The sequence below is a fragment of the Canis aureus genome, chromosome 30 (genome assembly GCF_053574225.1).
Source record: "Canis aureus isolate CA01 chromosome 30, VMU_Caureus_v.1.0, whole genome shotgun sequence".
Classification (NCBI taxonomy): Eukaryota; Metazoa; Chordata; class Mammalia; order Carnivora; family Canidae; genus Canis; species Canis aureus.
In genome coordinates this window covers 15,617,483-15,629,659 of record NC_135640.1, presented here as the reverse complement: position 1 = coordinate 15,629,659, position 12,177 = coordinate 15,617,483, and the positions used below count along the sequence as shown (strand labels likewise).

Below are 12,177 nucleotides of genomic sequence, written 5' to 3'. Positions count from 1 at the left end.
CTTGCTGGATAAAGTATTCTTGGTTGCATGTTCTTCTCATTTAGGACCCTGAATATATCCTGCCAGCCCTTTCTGGCCTGCCAGGTCTCTGTGGAGAGGTCTGCTGTTACCCTAATACTCCTCCCCATAAAAGTCAGGGATTTCTTGTCTCTTGCTGCTTTAAGGATCTTCTCTTTATCTTTGGAATTTGCAAGCTTCACAATTAAATGTCGAGGTGTTGAACGGTTTTTATTGATTTTAGGGAGGGATCTCTCTATTTCCTGGATCTGAATGCCTGTTTCCCTTCCCAGATTAGGAAAGTTTTCAGCTAGAATTTGTTCAAATACATATTCTGGCCCTCTGTCCCTTTCGGCGCCCTCGGGAACCCCAATTAAACGTAGGTTTTTCTTCCTCAGGCTGTTGTTTATTTCCCTTAATCTGTCTTCATGGTCTTTTAATTGTCTGTCTCTTTTTTCCTCAGTTTCCCTCTTTGCCATCACCTTTTTTTCTATGTCACTCGTTCTTCCACCTCGTTAATCCTCGTCTTTAGGACTTCTAGTTTGGATTGCATCTCATTCAATTGATTTTTAATTTCTGCCTGATTGGATCTAAATTCTGCAGTCATGAAGTCTCTTGAGTCCTTTATGCTTTTTTTCTAGAGCCACCAGTAGCTGTATAATAGTGCTTCTCAATTGGCTTTCTTTCTTTCTTTTTTTTTCTTTTTAATTTTTATTTATTTATGATAGCCACACACAGAGAGAGAGAGAGAGAGAGGCAGAGACACAGGCAGAGGGAGAAGCAGGCTCCATGCACCGGGAGCCCGATGTGGGATTCGATCCCGGGTCTCCAGGATCGCGCCCTGGGCCAAAGGCAGGCGCCAAACCACTGCGCCACCCAGGGATCCCTCAATTGGCTTTCTGACACTGAATTGTAATCCAGATTTTGTAACTCTGTGGGAGAGAGGACTGTTTGATTCTTTCTTTTGAGGTGAGGTTTTCCTTCTAGTCATTTTGCTCAGTGCAGAGTGGCCAAAAGCAAGTTGTATTGGGAAAAGGAGAAAAAGAGAGAAGAGAAAGAAGGAAAGAAAAGAGAAAGAGGAAAAAAAAGGAAGAAAAAAAGAAAAAAAAAGAAAAAGAGAAAGAATAATAAAGAAAGGGAAAAAAGGGTGGGGAAGCAAACAAATCAAAAAGCAAAACAAAACAAAACAAAACAAAACAAAAAACCCACGGGGGAGTATCCTCTGATTCTGTATACTTTAAGTCCCTTGACTTCCCCTGGAACTTGTCCGTCCAGCTGGTCTTCAGGGCTCCCCCTGTTGTGCTGATTCTCAGGTGTGAGCACTTGGGGGAGCTGCTCTGCCCCTGCCTGGTGCAGGGCTCAGTGGGGGTTGTTCACCCCGTGAGGCCCCAGGAGGAACAACCGCAGTGGCGGGGCAGCTCTGCAGCCCTGGAGTCAGCCCCCGCAGTAGCTCCGGAGCTCTCCGTCTGCAGGGCCTGGAGGCTCCGGGCGGGGCCGCTGATCTGCTCAGCTGGGGCAGGAGCGTCCTCGCTGTCCTGGGCCCTCCCGGCCTCTGCCTGTCCCGGGGGAGGCGGGATCCTGGGCTGTGTCCCGGCGCCCTGTGCTCTGGAGCCTGCGCTGTTGGATTCGCGCTCCCGCCCCGCAGCCCCCTCCGCGGAGCCGCCCCCGAGCCTTCCGAGCTGCTCCCGCCCCACAGCCCCTTCCGCGGAGCCGCCCCCGAGCCCCCCCCCAGCTGCTCCCCCCCCGCAGCCCCCTCCGCGGAGCCGCCCCCGAGCCCCCCGAGCTGCTCCGGGTCCCCTGTGCGCGCTGCAGCCCTTAGGGAGCTCGGCGCACTCTCCAGGGGCGCAGGTGTCTGTTAGTGTCCCCGGGAGCCCCAGGGCATCCCCGCCCTCCTGGGTCCTGCTCCAACTCCCCCGCGAGCCCTTTTCCCCCGGGAAGGTCGGTGCAGCTCCTGCTCCTCCGGGACGGGGCTCTCCTGTCCTGGGGACACTCGCCCCGGCCTCAGCCCGGCTCCTCGCGGGCCCCTCCCCCTTGGAGGCCTTTTGTGTCTTTATTTCTTTTTCCCCGTCTTCCTACCTTGATAGAAGCGCGAACTCTTCTCACTGTAGCTTTTCAGCTTGTCTCTCTTTAAATCTCAGGCCGAATTCGTAGATTTTCAGGATAATTTGAAGGTTTTCTAGGTAATTTGGTGGGGACAGGTGATTTGGGGACCCTACTCTTCTGCCATCTTGCCCCTCCCCTGAGTTTAATAAGTTATTTATAGATCTTGGTACTAGCCCTTTATCTGATATGTCATTTGCAAATATCTTCTCCCATTCTGTAGGTTGTCTTTGAGTTTTGTTGACTGTATCCTTTGCTGTGCAAAAGCTTCTTATCTTGATGAAGTCCCAATAGTTCATTTTTGCTTTTGTTTCTTTTGCCTTCATGGATGTATCTTGCAAGAAGTTGCTGTGGCCGAGTTCAAAAAGGGTGTTGCCTGTGTTCTCCTCTAGGGTTTTGATGGAATCTTGTCTCACATTTAGACCTTTCATCCATTTTGAGTGTATCTTTGTGTCTGGTGCAAGAGAGTGGTCTAGTTTCATTCTTCTGCATGTGGATGTCCAATTTTCCCAGCACCATCTATTGAAGAGACTGTCTTTTTTCCAGTGGATAGTCTTTCCTGCTTTGTTGAATATTAGTTGACCATAGAGTTGAGGGTCCACTTCTGGGTTCTCTATTCTGTTCCATTGATCTATGTGTCTGTTTTTGTGCCAGTACCACACTGTCTTGGTGACCACAGCTTTGCAGTACAACCTGAAATCTGGCTTGTGATGCCCCCAGCTATGGTTTTAAAATTTAAAAAAATCCCCTATTTGGGGTCTTTTCTGATTCCACACAAATCTTAAAATAATTTGTTCCAACTTTCTGAAGAAAGTCCATGGTATTTTGATAGGGATTGCATTAAATGTGTAAATTGCCCTGGGTAACATTGAAATTTTCACAATATTAATTCTTCCAATCCATGAGTTGCTGTCAGTTTTTGATTAACATTAGATTCAATCATTCTAGAAGCCTGATTATATTTTGTTACATATAAGCTCATTTAAACAATTGAAAATCTAATTCCTAACTATGTTTATTCAAGGTAATTCTAACTATATTCTTCAAAGAGGAAATGAGTTACCTAATTTGGTAACTGTGCAGAAATTTTCGAATGTCAATCATGACTATGAAGTAATCTTGCAGAGTAATCCTGTATGCTAACTTCTCTTCCTACCAAACTTTTGAAATAGGCATCATGATTATCCAAATAAGGAAACTGAGGTATAACTTGACAAAGGTCTTTTAGTACACTTGTGGTAAAATAAATAATTTTACACACACCTTCTGTATTCATGTCCTATGTAATATCCCACTGTTGGGTGGAGGGCGGTGGGGGTGTGTGAATATGATTAAGTCAAGTATAAAGTATGGGGAATGAAACAGTCACCCTTATGATAGTTTTATGTTCTATAAGTCTCTGTAGCAGATTGGAGATAGTTTTGTTGGCTTTAGCAAAGTAAAGTGCCATATTTTGAGAGGACCATATGGCTAGGATCTGACATGGCAACATTTGTTGACCTCTCACAAGGAAACAGGGTCTTGTTTTCCTCCACCTTTAAGGAGCTGAATTGTGTCATCAGCCTGAACAAGCCCAGAAGAAGGAGGACACCAAGCCTCAGATAAGAACTACAGGCTGGCCAACACATTGATTTCAGTCTTTGAGACCATGAACAGAGGACCTGTGGAACAGTGCCTCCATTCCTGACCTATAGAAACCAAAGATAACCCATTCCATGGGTTATTGGAAGCCTGTAATGTGGTAAAGCGTTACATAGCAAGAGGAAACTAATGCACATCATGAGACGACAAAGCTGACAAGTGGCTGAGGAAAACATTTCACCTGGGAAGTCTGACTGCAAAGCCTCTGGTATTTCCAGTTGAATCATTGCCTCTAAGTTAGAGGAACCAGCTATAAACAAATCTGGGAGAACTGTCACAGGCCCCTTGTACTCTGCATCAGGCTAGTGGGTGGTACCATTACTGTTAGAGAATTATAGCTTTGTCTTTTGAGAACCAAATTAAAAGGTGAATTATTGGTGATTTAGAATTGAACTGAGTACTATGGTATGATTAGCTTTCCAACCTTTAAAAAGAATAAGAAAAAAATGTCTACCTTGATTCTGTTAGGAAATATAGCTACATCTGAATCAGGTCTTTTAATTTTAAGCAGATATTCTTTTTCTTCAAAATACAGTTTTTTGGTCTGAAATAGTAATACAGTATAAAACTACAGTAGATCTGAAATATTTCAAAGGGAATATACACCCATTAATGCCAGTTTTTCCAAATTTTATATCAAATACACTATGCCATTATTTGGTAAATATATGATTTTTTTTTTTTTTTTGGTTTAGCTTATCTCACCTCTTTAACACAAGTGTATGGCTATATATGTATATACTTACAGAGGTAAGTTCAAACAACTTCAAGAAAAACATGAAGAAAGAATGGTTATTTAGTATAATATGATAGGAAATTAGTACAGGAAACCAAAAAATACATGACCCAGTGATTTAATTACTGTGCTGACAGCCATGCCTTCATTGTCTACGTTAACTAAATTTCCTTCAAAAAATGCCTTAAATAGACCACTATTTGCACATCTTAGAAATATGATACATTAATTTTTGTTTTATTGTAAAATAGCTATTAAAGTGTATTCTTGAGGTCTGATAAATAGAGACCAATTGACAATTCTAGAAAAGATGGCTACATAAATGACTTCTTTAAAAACTAGAGTAATGCATCATTGTCATAATTGTTTTTAAGGGTATGAACATTTTGCTACATAATAGCATTCCTCTAAATTTATACAATGGTCACTAGCCACTAATTTTGCCATATTCTCTTCTATAAGAAACAATATCTTTACCTAATTCTGTGTATAAAAACATCAGAAACCTAACAAGTATCTATTTAGGGAATAAAGTTTCTCTAAATTGTAAACTTTCCTCCAAAGGTATATATGTTTCATAGTGTGAGGGCACAGATGGAAATTATTATCCAAAGTAATACTTTGAAGCTCATACAAATATGATGTGGTGCTAATTTTTATATGCATACTGTTTTTTAAGTTTGGATATATGTGTATCTCTATGTATGATGCATATTGAAATTTTACCTAGACATGTTGATTCATTAACTCCAAATATTGTCTGTGAATATTTTAGACTAACTATTCAAATAGTCTTTATAAGTGAGTGCCCAGATTGTAATCATTATGTACTCTTGTATTAATTTGTCCTCTCAACAAGTGTTCTTAATCAGTGTTGTTAATTGAACCCTATAAATTGGACTTCAGGTTATTTTTCTTGCTTTGTGCTCCAAAAATTCACACTTTAGATCTAAGTTATAACAGCCTCTCTAGGAGGAATAGTTTATCATTTAGCTTTTATACAAGTATGACATGAGCTCATTATATTTCTGCCACTAGGTTTTATCGCTTTAATAATCTATTACAATATTTATAGAATGGCATGCTGAATCATTTTATATTTATCATATTATACAACAAATAGCATGACATGTCAATAAATCACCCTTTTTATGGACTGTTGAGATTATTCTTCCAAATTTGCATCAAAATGATGAGTCAGCATATAGTCTCTACCAAATCTAGTTTTGCATAAATTTATATCTTAGAATGGTTAATGCATATGGAAATTCAAAATTATTTGTATTATAATATTTACCAAAGTAAACTTACTTAGTTGTATAAAATATTAAATTTCAAAATAAAATATTTCTTATAAATAAGCTATTTATTGCCTTAGGAGTAATGTAAATCATCTAAGAGTAATAAAACTTTGTACAAATTGAGATTTCCAGTTAATATTTTTTCTGTTACAAGAATGAGTTGGAGGAAAGACTCTATTTTAATAATTAAAGCCCTCAGAAAAGAAAGGAATAGAGAAATATTGTTTAATCTACTAATATATAGACGAGAAAATGGGTTTACTTATGTTAAGGAATATAACGAGACTGACAAGGAAGTGAGATTAGAAGTTGAATTTTCACACACTTATTTCAGTGTTATTTTTTTCTTTAAAATTCAATCACTAAATTTTAAGAATTTAATGTTTTATATAAATATTAGATCAAGCCGATACATATGGTCAATCAAATTAGCCTAAATGGTGGCAGCATCTTTTGGAGTCCAAGTGCTATTATATTGGAAACATATTTGAAATAAACTTCTGTTGTTTCTGAGACACTCAGTTCATGATAAACCAAATTTAATCAAACAGCTTAGGAGATGCCTTAGTTTCTTTGCTTTTCCTAGCAATAGAGCAAACTAGGGCCTTGGAATTATTGGGAAGAAAAAAAAAAGAACTAAACTGAAACAAAATTGTGGTTTACCTTGAAGATCCATAAATATTCCAAGCTATATACAATTAAAAAAAAAAAGGTGTTTTGTTGTTTCTATTCTTCCTTATCTTGTAATGTTTAATTGTACTCGATGTTAAAACATAAACATTTTGTAGAGGGCATAGTTTCTTCCAATTACAAAATATGAAATGTCTTTCTTTTATAGAGCTTCACAAATGTTCCAGTTACCAAGATTTGTCATGGCTTTCTATTCTTGTCTTACGAGAAATCTAATGGAAACATCAAAAGCTCCTCTAAAATGCACTCAGTATATTAGGCACAATTACAAATTTTTTTTAATTTTGATTTTTTAAGTATAGTTGACACACAATGTTATATTGATTTCAGGTGTACGCCATAGTGATTCAGCAAGTCTATCCATTATGCTCTGCTCACAAGGGTACCTACCATCTGTCACCTTACAATACTATTACAGTATCATTGACCATATTCTCTATGCTATGCCTTTTATTCCACTGACTTATTCATTCTGTAACTGGAAGTCTGTCTCTTCCATTCCCCTTTGCCCATTTTGCCCATCCTTCTATTCCCCTCCCCACTGGCAACCATCAATTTGATTCTCCGTTTATAGGTCTCATTCTACTTTTCATGTGTGTGTTCATTTGTTTTTCAGATTCCATAGGAAATCATATGGTGTTTTGCTTTTCTCTAACTTATTTCACTTAGCATAATACCCTCTAGGTCCATCCTGCTGTTGTTGCAATTTGAGCACTGTTATTAAGCACATAGTGTTTTAGGATTTTTATACTTAGGTAAGTTCAGAATTTTCAAAATATTGAAAAGTCAGTGTTTGGGATAAGTCCTATTAACCTTTCATTTCTTTGATTTATTTAACAAACTTAATGAGATTCTAATACATGACAGACACTGATTTAAGTGCTACAGTAGTGATTTAGCTGATTTAGGAGATAGAACAGGGAACAATACACAAAAATTGTGGTCTCCTTAGAACTTACCTTCTGTTGTGGTCAGATAGTCACAAAGAAAATAAAACACACAATATGTCATATGCTGATCAGTGCTGAGGGGAAAACATATACAGACTGAGAGGGAGGGAGGGAGGGAAAGGAAAAAGGAAGGACCTACAAATTGCAGTTTTAAATAGCATGGTCAAGGAAGGCCTCACTAGGCGGGTGACATTCAAGCAAAAACCCAAAGGAAAAGAGGGTAAGCCACGCAGCATAGCACAGTGTTTAAGAGCACAGCCTTTGCAGGTAGAAGATACTGCAGAGCCTGATGTGTTCAAGGAAGGGCAAGGAATTTTGTGGGACAGGTCTGTAGTAAGCTAGAGGCACAGCGAGAACATAGGAGGTAGACCAATCACGGGGCCAGATTATCCTGTTCCTTGTAGGCATTTGTAACGTCTTAAACTTTTACTTTGAATGAGATGGAAAGCCACTGGAGAGTGTTTAACTAGACATGTGTCATGATCTGGCTTATACTGTAAAGGATCACTCTGGCTGCTCTTGGTAGAGGCTTTGGGAGACTAGGGTGTGTCCATAGGAAACACCAAGCTTTCCACTTGTGAACTAGACCCTATCATCTTTTACTTAAGCCAAGGACATTATTCCACTATCTTTCCCCTTTCTTCTGTATCAGCAATTCTCCTCCTTGCAATCAATAATTTTCTTCATATACAAACATGCTACAATCATTCCAGGTCACACAACCCTCTCAAGGTACTGTCTCTTTTCTCTCCTCCCCAGAGCTAAGCTGCTGTAGTAGTCTACCCCTGTTGAAATCAAATCCTTTCTTCATAGTTTTTGGAGATTTCAAAAACTTATGTCCAATCTGTCTTCTCCTTTGCTACTTTACAAAATGTGTGCTTGCCAAGGGCAACCAATACCGACCTCCTTTTTCCTCAAGTCTCAGTCTTTTTCTCAGCCTTTGATATAGTTGATTATTCACTTTAAGCATTTTCTTTACTTGGTTTCCAGGACACTATACTTTTGGTTCTATCTACTGAGTAAACTGCTGCTTCTTATGCTCCTTTTCTGGTCCCCATTTTCCTGATTTCTAAATTGTAGCCTGATGGAGCTAAATTCTGACACTAATCTCTTCTATCCAAATTTAATCCCTTGTTGATCTTGTGCTTTAACTCTCATACATATACTGCTAACTTCCAAATTTTTATTTGTTCTGCTAAACTCCAGAATTGTATATTCCACTGCTTGGTTGATATTTCCACTTAAAATCTAATAAGTAACTCAACATTATTATTGCAAAATTGATCCTCTGACCTTTCCCCCTTCAGAACTTGGTACTTCTAAAATCTTGCCCATCTCTGTAATTAAATTCCATCATTTAATTATTTAAACCAAAACCTATGGAGTGAACCAAAACTGTTATCTTTCTTTTATTCTTTTTCAATCCATCAAGAAGTTCTGCAAGTCTACTTTTAAATTGAACATAGAGGGACGCCTGAGTTGCTCAGCAGTTAGCTCAAGCCTTTGGCCCAGGGTGTGATCCTGGGGTCCCGGGATCTAGTCCCACATCCAGCTCCCTGCATGGAGCCTGCTTCTCCTTCCGCCTATGTCTCTGCCTCTCTCTGTTTCTTTCATGAATAAATAAAATCTTAACAAAAATTAAAATGAATATAGATAGATCTGAGGTATTTTACACTGCTACTACATGATACACTCATCCAAGCCACTGTCAGCTCTCAGTGGAACACTGTCATGGTCTCCTATCATTTGAGTTTCTTAATCAAGAGCAGATGAGGCTATAGTGGGTTTATTGCCAATTCTTTCTTTTGAAATTATTATTATAGTTGTTGTTGTTATTTGGTGGTTCTTATATAATTGACTTAAAAACATCCTGAACATCCTCTACTAAAATCTTGAGAGAGGGACACTTGGGTGGATCAATGGTTGAGCGTCTGCCTTCAGCTCAGGGTATGATCCCGGGGTCCTGGAATGAGTCCCACATCGGGCTCCCTGCATGGAGCCTGCTTCTCCCTTGGCCTGTGTCTCTGCTTCTCTCTCTCTGTGTTTCTCATGAATAAATAAATTAAATAAAAACATTTTCGAGAGAAATTTCTTCCTGTGGTTGATTTTCAGTGGTGAGCTCTTGCTCAAGAAAAAGGGACAAATTTGAGAGTGTTAGCTAAGAGTAAACTTAAACTGAATTCAAAGAGAAGAGGTTGTTGTTTTATTAGGATCTGAAATTTTTTGGGAGTCTTAATATCACAGAAGCGAGTAAATTTTGCATAAAGGGCACCTTATAATTATCTCATTAGCCATCCAGTTTTTATAATACATCTAATTAAGTGTCACATTTCCTGGGTCAAAATTAGCATTTTATGGTTTGTAATTTTTACATTGCAAAAAATTTAATTTAATCATAATATTTAGCTGGTTTTCGATCATAAGTGCATTTTTAAGACATGTAGTTTACCCACATTGATAATTTAGCCCATTAAAAATCTTCAGATAAATACCAACTGCTTTTCATAATTCTCTGTTTTGTTTATCTGAAGTTGCTTTATCCTGAAGTCTTCCTTAAAATCTCATGTTTGTCAAAGTTGTTCTTTAGGTTATCATAAAACACTTTTGTAATTGGAAATCCCCCATCATTTCAAAGATAAATAAATGGAAGAACATAGAAATGAATTTGACCTCTGCAGCTTTGGCATCTTACTGAATTACTACCAAGTTTCTTATAAAAGCCATTAGCTCATTAGTAACTATATCATTTATAATATATTATATTAAATATAAAATATTATGAACTGGTTAGGTTATCTGGCTTCATGCTATGTAATTGCCCTTTTAAATTTATATCTCAACCAGGTTTATGTGCTTCGTAACATTTAGGATATATTCATATTTTTAAAGTGTTTCTTGTTTTAGTCAAGATTTAATGGTCTTCAAAAACAAGTTCCTGCTTTGATTTATATCAGTTTGTGAGCAATTTCTTCATTTTCTAATAGAATTTTTGAGATCATAGATAAATTAAGGAATGCTGTTGCCTTTTAGATTCACTAAGAGAGTTGGAAGACACTGATAGTGATACCAGAAATAATTTACAAGTTTAGGAAAGAGAAGAAAATGCTTAATAAAAACGGAACAAAATGTACTTTTAATGAATACAAGTTTTTTATTAGTGAAAAGCTGGTTTTTAAAAATAGCAATAAATGTGTATTTGTAGATTTGTAATTTCAACCTGATACCTGTCTCTGGTAGTTGACTCTAACTTTTTGTCTATTTTCTTCTTTGTGCAGCAAAAAACACACAAAAAACAAAAACAAAACTATTTTGGAGAATGTAATTCAATGTCAAAGGAAGCCTATTAATAGATGTCTTTATGGTATATATTCTCAAATCCATGTTATACCACATCCTTTCCTACTTTATAAGCCAGTGTCTTAGGACATAAAAAAACTCAAAAACCAAAATTGGTGTTTCTTGAATCATTTGTGATTTGTTCACACACATTGTGTTTTAGTATTCTAGTAGTGTTTTGGTGGATTTAAAGATTGGTTTGCTCTATAACACTACAATCTAAGGAATTTTTTCTTGGCTTTTAAATTTAATCTCTGAGGGTGGATAAATCTTTGCCCTCCAAGAAAATCTTTCTTGGATTTTTTTTCTTGAAGCACATTAAATTTTTAGTTCTTTTAGGATATATATGAAAAGAGATTCAAAATATAGTGTAGAACATTTTCATCTTTCCCCTCTATTTTGCAGTGCAATTCAAAGGATAGCTAATACGACATTTCTCAGTTGATCTTTTTTTTTTTTTTTTTTTTTTTTTGCTGGGATAAATATTAAACAAAACTTAAATATAGTAACCAATTAATTAAATATGACATTTCCTTTATTTATACTCCTAGATAAATTTTAAAAGATTTTATTTATTTATATGAGAGAGAGAGAGAGAGAGAGAACATGAGCAGCAGGGAGATGAGGGGTAAGGGCAGAAGGAAAGGGAGAAGGGGCTTAATCCCAGACCTGAGATCATGACCTGAGCCAAAGGCAAATGCTTACTGGACAGAGCCACCAGGTGCACCACTCCGAGATAATTTTTACCAGTAAAGACAGAAAAAGATCTTAGAAACTTGGTACATAATCAGGAATTCCAATGAATTCCTATAAAACATGTCCACATAATTCTAGATGAAGCAAAAGTTTGGTTTTGTTAGGACCTTTTGTTCTAGAATCTGAACACCTCATATTATGGCTTAAATTGCTATTCAGAAATAAAGCTCTTTCATATTATACACTATTATTAAAATAAAAGCTTAAAAAAGCAATATTTTACTGAATATTTTTAATACTCTCAGTGGTAAAAAGCTGTTATACAAATAAATACAAAAGATGACTGATACATGGCCAGTAGTCACAGTGTTTCAAGGAACTTTGGTGAAGGAATGTAGGCAGGCCTCAGAGGCAACTAGAACTAAAAAGTAAAGAATTTGCAGTTGTCTCTTTACCTATTCAGACATCAGTTTTCTCATTTCTTACGTGAAATCAGTACTATAATCTATATCCTAGGACTGATGGTATGATGCATATTAAGCATTCTTATACTTTGATATAGCAATTTTTCAATGTTCCACTGTAGACCATTATTTCTGTAATTTATTTTGTTTTCCTTATTCTTTCCCCAGCAACTTGAATTAATGGTTGAGGCCAGGATGATAGGACTGATCTACTTATTTTTCCAATACCTTCACTCAAATGTAGAGGAGGTTGTTCTAGCATCTAA

At 37.3% G+C, this 12,177-nt stretch overlaps 1 protein-coding gene across 1 annotated transcript in view; it reads left to right on the top strand.

Moving 5' to 3' along the window:
* Nucleotides 1–12,177, top strand: part of ROBO2 (roundabout guidance receptor 2) — a 1,635,852-nt gene that overhangs the window by 139,175 nt on the left and 1,484,500 nt on the right. The window lies entirely within an intron of this gene.